Here is a 6,906-nt window from a genome sequence, read left to right as displayed (position 1 = left end):
GTCTCTGACCCGATAAATTCCCCTGCATCATTTATCTCACGCTTATATTATTCCAATTTCCAAATAAATGATTAATAATAATAATAATAAGTTTATAATATACCTCCCAGGCTTTGACATATTTTGACTGTGCTGATTGAATCTTAAGCCTCGACGCCTCACATCGACGCCTTGCCGCCTCAAGCCGCCTCACTCCGGTGAGGCTTAAGCCTTATTTTGGCCATCTAAGGCTTAGGATTTGAGGCTTTTTTCTCATGCCTCAGCCGAGGCCAGCCTCGAGGCTTACGCCTAAAAATTCCTTTTTAAACCATTTAAGAGTCCAGAATAATCAGTCCCAAATTCATGGTCATAACGATCCCATAGGTCCTCAGCCACTTTAGCCACTGACTGCATTACATAGAATGTGGTAAAGACTTGATATAAACTAATTCCCATCTAATACATGATTTTAAATTTTTTTTGAATCTTCTACCTTTTCGGGATCATTTAAGGGAATCCAAATGCTAGTTGCAATTTCTACATCTTGAGGAACAGATTGGTTGGATATAGTTGGGATGCATTATGCAGCATTTAAACAAGCTAGTCTAACATGAACGTCTTTTGCATAAACACCAGATGAAGCCTGAGGGTAGAAATGTCAAGAAATGTTAGGCTTATAAGGGAATCAACAAAATATGATTACATTACTAAAAATTAAAATGCTACATACAGGTGCTACTTCTTCAGCAGAATGTGTTGCGGAAGGATCCTTATGTCAACTGTCAAGCCATAGTAGCAACTTGAGAGATTAAGTGAACAACTGTTGTTGTAAGGAACCCCAACAATGCACCAGCTGCAACCTGAAAAAGAATTTGCATCATACATTACATGTTTGTTACAAACACCATAAACTGTTAGTTTGATTTACAAGATGCAACACAATGAATTCACAAACAACAACAATATATATATATATAGAGAGAGAGAGAGAGAGAGAGAGATCATACAATAAAACCTAGTATATTATTATCATAATTAATTAACTCTATATATAGGAAATAAATCACACATTTGATTTGATTATAGATGCAAAATATTGAATTAAGAATCTATAAGAGAGACAATTGCTTCTAAGAAGCAATTCGTTTTTGTATTTTGATTCTTATTATTACTTTTTAATACAAAAATCTTTTAGTTTGTCAAAAGCAGAAGATATTACTATTGTTCAAGTACAAACTTGAAAGGACCGAACCTTGGTGTGAGCCATCAAGTCCTTGATCTGTCCAAAAGTGACCCTGTGATATAACAAGATAATTGATTTGCAAGAAAGTCCCTGAAAGTAATGGGAAAGAATAAGATACTATAACTTCAAGTACAGATGCATACAAAGTAAAATCCAAAACAAGTGAAACCATTACCTCTAATGAGAGATCTGAAGAGCTTGATTCTCATACTCATGTAAAGTAAAGTCTTTCATTAGGTCTAACCTCAACATTTATCAATAATCATAAAACCTAAAGTGAATAATTACACATAGCAAAACAAGAAACTAAAATATGGTTTGCATGTATAGTTGAAAATGGTCTTATGTGACAGTTGTTTAAAACAAACAATAAGAAAAATTATACTCCGTTAACTTGTCAAAGATAAGCTTCTTGTAAAAGTTTAGGGTATGATTTTTGGCTAATAACCTCAGAACCCCAATTAAATTAGTTCTTTTATCATATATCTCCTAGAAGAATAAAGAGCTTCATAAGAAACACCACACAAATAGAAAAGAAATTCTATTGTTTTCTCAGTATGTGAGTCAAATATCAACATATAGGAAATATGGAAATAGAAAAGAATCTGAGAGAAGAAGACAGAAGTTTCAATATCAACATAGTAATTTAGTACCTCTGCTACCAGTCAAAAGAGCCATTCCGCCCTCATACAAAACTGGTGCAAAGTTGTTTGCTTCTCTCCCATTGTATTTTATAGAAGCCTTGTCATAAGTGTAATAACTTATCAACTAATCAGGTTGAAAAAAAAGGTCTTAAAATTCAAACCTTACAGTTCTGATTCCAGTGTCAACAACCGAAGGTAGATTTAATTTCTTTCAAGAAATAGGCATATCAGAGCTTCCCGCTGACACAATCACAAATTACAGTAAGGATTATCATCTAAGATGAGCAACAACACTCATTTGATAATTGTAATGTACAAATATGAGATGACTTCTCTCTCAAGCATTTCATCAAACATCCTATATGACTTATAAACTTATTAAAGTTTTAATTTTTTATGTTTAAGTTGTTTGACATTAGTTAAAAAGAAACGAGCCTTTAGTCAACTTACCAATCTCATTTCCATGTGCCATGTCAGCAACATTAGCCTGGTCAACAACAGTCTTACTTCTGAATCAAATTTGAGTAATTAAATGAGTTAAACCTCATTTCCCAAGATTGTATTAAAAAATAAAAAGATTTCCATGACTAACCAGTTTCATTTAAATTCAGCAAAAGTTGTTCCCTTGATGGAAGAGCACATATTCCTGCAGAAAATGTAGTTCTAACAGCCCATGAATGATATGGCGCACACACTTGTTGATAAGCTGATGAAGCTGCATCTTTTAGGGAATAATCATTGAATCATACCACAAGAATGTGCAATTGATAACACTAGAATTAATAAACACAATCAGGTGTAATAAGTCATAAGAACATACTTGTTTTATAGAAAATTCTGGAATAATTCTCGAATTAGGTCAAGACCCCATCTAACTCTGCGAAGATTATGAGTATGGCTACCACGTGACTTCACTGTCTTCCATTTTACATCATAATCAATTACACTGCTTAAACTCACATAGCGTTCTAATGCTTCTTCTAGATCACGCACCTGAAAACCAAATAGAGGATTGTGAATGACGAGCACAGAAACGAAAGAACACGCATCACAAAATGGATTTAATTTCAAAACAGGAAAATGGCCATTTCTTCCATCTATAATCAGATTCGAAATTTCCTCAAATGCATCCGCGATTGAAAAAAGAGAGGTGCATGTTCCAGCATCTTCAAATTCATCACCGCCGCTATAATCCATCCTCTTGGAGTTGCTCCTTAGATCACACAATTTGAGACAAGCAACAAAACGTAGTTTCCGAATCATCAATTGCAAAAACTAAACACAAATTGTAAGAGAAATCGCGTCTGCTCAGATCCAGATTTTCCCCAAAAGCTTATGATATTGTCGGATAGATTTGGGAGGTTGATGAATGTAAGATTTGCAAGTGCTCTGAAAACAAGAACAATTCAAGAGCAGGGGATCACAAGGAGAAATTTGGGAATAACTTTGATCGTACAATGCAAATTTGAATCACAAGCTTGAAACAACAAATTTGAGGGAAATTCAAGAAGAAGTGATCATTTGATATCAGCAAAGAGCGCTAGCTTTGATCTTACAATGCAAATTTGAGAAATGAGTTAGTGAAACTTTCGAATAACTTTTCAGTTTGCCGAGTTGGGCAGTATCAAATGCTTGTTGTCTGGATTAGATTTGGAAGTAATAGAAAAGAACCCAATCGCATTCGTTTTCTCCGCCGTTGACGGTGGTTTGTGGAGATGGTGATGTCAACGTGTACTGCGATGTGGCGTTCCGATCTTGAACCGACATCTTGAGATGGCGGAAGTGTTTGCTTAGGCACTTCGAACTTTTAAAGATTATGAGGTACGATGCTGGTGGTGGCGGATTAGGGCTTACACACACACACACACACACAGAGAGAGAGAGAGAGAGAAAGAGAGAGAGAGAGAGAGAGAGAGAGAGAGAGAGAGAGAGAGAGACGAACTGCTTAAAGGATTATTAGGGCTTTTTGGTGGAGGATTTTAGAAGAAGAAGAAGGAGATGCATCGGTGGCGGGCTGTTTAATTTTTTGGTATTTCATTTCCCCCTAAGAGAACGCGCCTTCCTAAAGAAAAATATAAAGCGACAGTTTTACATGACGCGCTTTTTTATGATAGGTGCCCTCCGTGTTTTTAATTTTTTTTTTATGGACACTACTTTTAGGGCACGCACAAATGCGTGCCCTCTATCCGTCAAATTTTTCAAAACTAACATTATTTTTTAGGGCACGGACAAATATGCATCCTCTATCAGCGAGTGTCATTGTTTGCGCGTCATTAAAGGGTTGTTTTCTAGTAGTGTCACATTTATTCGCTAAACTTTTTTTCGTTATCTATTTGTCACTTAACTATTGAAATTGTTCACATTTTACCTTTATGATCGGTAGCAACCGGTCATAAGAGTAAAATTCGAACAATTTCAATAGCTCAGTGGCAATAGATAACGAAAAAAAGTTTAGTCATTAAATGTAAACAAAGTTGAAAGTTCGTTTCCCTCTCAAATTATCCTAATATTATATCTCGAAAAAGATATAAAAAAACGAATTGTTTCATCACGCTCCTTAAGTTGTTCCTAACTATTTCTAGTTATTAAGGGCTACCCAAAAAATATTTTGTTTTCAGTTCATGAAGCCATATCAATTTAGTTTTGACCTTAGACACCTAATCTAACATTATTGGCAACCAATAGGGTGTTTTGATTCTAACTGAATATCGATGCTCAATTTCATGTTTGAATATTGATGCGCAACTTTATGTTTGAGCTGATTGAAGTTAATTTCAAATTTTTATAAAGACGACATCCTTTATGTAATCCAATAGTTATTGACAACAAATTTAAAATTGATGTTGCTGCTTAGTTTCATTAAAGAATCAACTTCTTTTACTCTCTCAGATGGTGGTTAGTTCGTTGGATAGATTTAGTTTATATTAGACTCTGTGTATTTCCTGTATAAAACTGGTCAAGAAAAACTATTTTGTGTATTTTAAAGTAAAAATATCATATTGTTCTTAATCATTTTTCTTCTTAAATGAAAATAAGACGCTTTAAACTCACAGACAATTTAATATTATACCATTTTATTTTTAAAATACAATCATTAAAACGAATAAAAAAATTAAAATAAAAAATTTCTAACTAACGAGGGATAATTCATATAATAACTTTTTACATACGAGGTTACTTTTGAAACTATAATATAATATGAACCATTTATGTATCTATATATTTGACCGTATGTATGTGTTTAACTTTATGTATGTTTTCAACTTTATATATATATATATATATATATATATATATATATATATATATATATATATATGTTAACACAAGTTACATAAGAAAAATTGAAAAGAGTAATAATATTAAAAATACTTCTAAATGTAGGTTGTGTGTAATATGAAAATTTCAATATCCTTTTTAATAGTAAATATACTAATATGATGTATGTCAATACATGAAGTATAACAACATATATACTGTTTCAATGTATGTATCTATTCTTTTATAAACAACATATATGATTTAATGTATATCAATTTATATGTTGCATAATTTTATAACACAAAATTGATACAAATATTAGGATAATTTTTATACATATAATATTGTATGGTTTTATAACATAAAACTTATACATATAATATTGGTTTCGTTTTTCTTTTTTTTTTATACCTTTTTCGGGGTATAATATTAAGATATTTTGAGAGGGAAACGAAGTTTCAACTTTGTTGACATTTAGTCACTAAACTTTTTTTCATTATCTATTTGCCAATAAACTATTGAAACTATTAACATTTTACCCTTATGACCGGCTGTTAGCGGTTATAAGGATAACATATGAGTAGTTTTAATAGTTCAGTGACAAATAGATAATGAAAAAAAGTTTAGTGACTACATGTGAATAAAGTCGAAAGTTTATTACATTTTCAAGTCATTATCCCTTCTTTAATTTATAGCCAGGGGTGGCCCTGTATAGGGCATATATATGGTACGGGTTTAGATCACTACTCCATTTCGGTTTATATATGTGTGTGTATATATATATATATATATATATATATATATATATATATATATATATTCTATCGTTCTCAAAATTATTGTTTACGGACAAAAAACATACAGATTAAGAAAACATTAAATACTTCTATTTTTTTTGTTGCATTTAATTCTATCTTTTTATTGTATTTAATTTCATGATAGGTTAACCAAAAGAAAAATGGACTATTAATACGGGACAAAAATAGTATTGTATTTAATTCCATATTTAGACATATTTAATTCAAAAAGGAAAAAATATTGATGAAAACAATGAAATTTTTATTATTTTCTACTTGATACAGTTTATCATTTTTTATTTAATTTATATTATAGATAAAAATTTTGTATATATAAATAGCCTAAATGATAAAATCCCATGAGTATTTACAAGAGTCAAATGTACCACAAAATATTTTTTATTATTATGGCAAATAAAAGAGTGTCACTAAAGTCTTAAAGTGTGTAACTAAAAGTAGCATGAATTTTTAAATTGAATGAGGATTCAACGGCACAAAATATGTGCCACAAAAAACTTTTATTCCGCTGTGACAAATAGAAAAGTGTCACTAAAAGCCTAAGTAACTGCAGCGATAAAAACTAAAAGTGTCACTAAAGGGTTTCGGTGGGAGCAATTCTAGTGGCAGATATTATGTGCGCCGCGGATTGTCTAAGAAGCCTTTAGTGCCATTATTTTGGGTTTTTAGTGGCACATTTTGTGTGCCACTAAATGACATATTTTTTGTAGTGATATGAGCTTGAACTTGTGCACATTTATTAATCAAGATAGAAAATTGGATTTGAGCACAGAAAAGTATCTACTTTTACACTCGTCTTAAAATTCTCCTATAAGTTATAATTGACCATGGAGCATTAATAATCTCAGGGCCTCCAAAAGTGAAAAGAATTTTAGCAGGTATCAAAGGAAATGACTATAATACCGCACCCATAAAGAGCACCATCATCTAAATCATAAAAAGGCTAAGAGATCAAACCAAAAAT

The 6,906-nt window shown here is 31.8% G+C and overlaps 1 pseudogene; it reads right to left on the bottom strand.

Moving 5' to 3' along the window:
* Positions 1-559: 559 nt before the first annotated feature.
* Positions 560-3,633, bottom strand: LOC145089285 (ACD11 homolog protein-like; annotated as a pseudogene).
* Between the last annotated feature and the right edge of the window lie 3,273 nt (positions 3,634-6,906).

Source organism: Lactuca serriola, chromosome 2 (genome assembly GCF_051521515.1).
Source record: "Lactuca serriola cultivar US96UC23 chromosome 2, Lser_US96UC23_V15, whole genome shotgun sequence".
Lineage (NCBI taxonomy): Eukaryota > Viridiplantae > Streptophyta > Magnoliopsida > Asterales > Asteraceae > Lactuca > Lactuca serriola.
The sequence above is the reverse complement of the archived record's forward strand: the minus strand, read 5'-3'. Positions and strand labels throughout refer to the sequence as shown.